The sequence below is a fragment of the Chenopodium album genome, chromosome 15 (assembly GCF_948465745.1).
Source record: "Chenopodium album chromosome 15, dcCheAlbu1.1, whole genome shotgun sequence".
In the NCBI taxonomy this organism is placed as follows: domain Eukaryota; kingdom Viridiplantae; phylum Streptophyta; class Magnoliopsida; order Caryophyllales; family Amaranthaceae; genus Chenopodium; species Chenopodium album.
The window spans coordinates 38,445,614-38,448,505 of NC_137848.1; the positions used below are offsets into that span (position 1 = coordinate 38,445,614).

Consider the following 2,892-nt stretch of genomic DNA (forward strand, 5'->3'; position numbering starts at 1 on the left):
TGAGCTCTACAATTGGTACACCTTTACCTTCCTTGGTTGAGGCCACTTGTAATGCATCTTGACTTGAAATTCCCATGCAAATGTGATCATCACTCTCCTCCATGCTCTCATCAATGACTCTTTCAAAGAAAGCCATTTCCTTGCCATGCTCACCTATCTCTTCCTTATTCAACAAAACACACTCAAGTGGACCATTAGAGGTGAGCAAGTGCTCATGCATAGAATTCACAATATCATCCAAGATTTCAACTCTCATGTAATTTTCAAGTGAAGAAGAAGGATATTTCATGCTTTTGTTCAAATCAAATTCAATAACTTCTTCTCCAACTTTGAGAGAAATCTTAGCACTTTTAACATCAATCATGGCACCCGATGTAGCAAGAAAAGGTCTACCAAGTATGATAGGAATATTGGAATCCTCATCCATTTCAAGAACAACAAAATCAACCGGAATTACAAACTTTCCTACCCTTAAGGGAACATCTTCTACCTTACCTTTTGGAATCTTAATTGATCTATCGGCTAATTGCAAGGTAATGTTGGTAGGTGAAAGTTCTCCTAACTCAAGTCTTTGATAAACCGAACATGGCATAAGGCTAACACTAGCTCCTAATTTACACAAGGCATTATCAATTTGCATCTATAGATAGCACAAGGGATAGAAAAGTTTTCGAGGTCCTTCAACTTGGGCGGCATCTTGTTCATAATGATTACACTACAATTCTCGGTCAAGCTAACCGTTTCCGCCATATCACAAGTTCTTCTCCCACTCAAGATGTCCTTAAGGAATTTTGCATAATTCGGCATTTGGTCAATGACATTAGTAAATGAAAGGGTAAGATGAAGTTACCTAAACATCTCTATGTATTTGCCAAATTGTTCATCTAACTTGTGCCTATTGAACTTTTGAGGGTATGGGAGCTTAGGTTTGATAACTTCTCTCACTTTCTCTTTTCTTTTTCAATTGGTTTTTCAACCACATCTATTCAAAGAGCTTTTTCCTTCCTCATCTTCAACCAAAACTTCCTTAGGACTCTCCTTAGCCTCACTCATCCTAGGCTCTACATTCTCAAGAATCCTACCACTCCTTGTCACTATGGCATTAATTGGTCTCTTAGGATTTACACCTTGAGATGGTAGGGAAGAAGGGCTAGCATGCTCTTTCAAAACATTTGCCAATTGAGAAATTTGATTCTCCAACATCTTATTATGAGCCATCATGTCATTAAACTTCTTATCACTAGATGACATGTAAGTGTTCAACACCTTGATTTGATTTTCAATGACATCCTCCAAACAACCTCTTGAAGGAGATGATTGGGCATAAGAACTATCATTTTGGCCTTGAGCCTTTGGAGTGAAATTGGGTGGGGGACCCCTGTGTTTTGAAAATTTCCCCTATTTTGGTTACTTCAATTGCCCTGACCTTGATTTTGGCCACCTTTATTATGATTACCATAATTTTGATTATGGTTCCCATATCCTTGCCCTTGGTTTTGACCACCATAACCTTGGTGGTTATTGTTGCCTCGGAAACCTTGGTTTCCTTGGTTTCTATAACCCCCATTGTGGTTATAATTATCAAAATTCCCATTATGATAGTTCCTATTCCCATTATTTCTTTGATTATCAAATCTAGGTCCAACATTGTTATTAGACACATAGTTCACATGTTCATTCTCATTGCCAACATAACCATCACATCAATCAAAAGAAGCATTAGGACAATTTGAAGCATCATGATCATATGAATCACACAAATCACAAAACATATAACCACTAGACATGTTGCTAGAAGGGGGAAGGGGATTTGAGTTAGGAAATGTACCTCTCCCCTAAATTTGGGAGGGAAGAATCGGTGCATGAGAAGAATCACTCTCAAGTTTGGCCTTAATAGAGGTCATTTCCTTCCCTAATTCCGAGATTTGTGAAAACAAGTTATTGATGGCATTAATGTGATCAACCGAGTACGCCAAAACACCACTTTTGCTTGTTGTTTCACGCTCATCATCTTGCCAATCCATATAATGCCTCACTACATCTTCAATGACGTCCACCACTTCCTCCTCCGTCTTGTTCATTATTGGTCCTCCGCCTCCCGCACCAAGGCAAGATTTTCCTCGAGGGCTTAGACCTCCATAGGGTATTTGAATGATTTGATAGGTATGAATCCCATGGTGTGGGCACTCTCTTTGGTATTCCTTATACCTCTCTCATGCCTCATAAAGACCTTCATTGGGTTTTGCTTGAAGCTTTGGATAAAAGCTCTCTCTTCGGTCGTTTTCTTTTGAGGATAGAACCGAGATAGAAACTCCTTAGTCACTTCATCCCATGTCCTCAAGGAGTTTGGTTTCACCTCCTTGTCCAACCACTCCAATGCACGTCCGATGAGAGATAAAGGGAAAAGCTTAAGGCGAATAAAATCTTGAGAAATCCCATTCACCTTGATTGTGTTGCAATACTTCTCGAACTCCTTAAGATTATTGAGGGGACTCTCATGCTTTGCACCACTATATTGGCGCCTCTCTATCAAAGTAATCATGGTCGGTCTAATCTCAAAGTCGATTGCCGGTGTCATAGGTAGAGCAATCCCACTCTCATACCTATAGGCTCCCGAAACTCCTAGCTTCTTCAATGCCACTCTTGAATTTTCTCTCATTCTTCAAATGGCACTAGAGAACGACCATGTGCTCTATGAATACAATCTCAAAAGAACAATTAGTAGCACGGCTACCAATGTAGCCTAAAAGAAAAAAAATATTTTTTTTTTCAAATAAATGGAATAGACTCAATCAACAATAGCAAATAACTATGCCATTCCCCGGCAACGGCGCCATTTTTGACGAGGGGATAAACCTAGGTCGTTGGAAACTAAGTTCCCCGATCAAAATA

At 39.5% G+C, this 2,892-nt stretch overlaps 1 pseudogene; it reads left to right on the plus strand.

Annotated features, from left to right (window-relative positions):
* Positions 1-2,169: 2,169 nt before the first annotated feature.
* Positions 2,170-2,295, plus strand: LOC145583650 (small nucleolar RNA R71; annotated as a pseudogene).
* Positions 2,296-2,892: the final 597 nt, after the last annotated feature.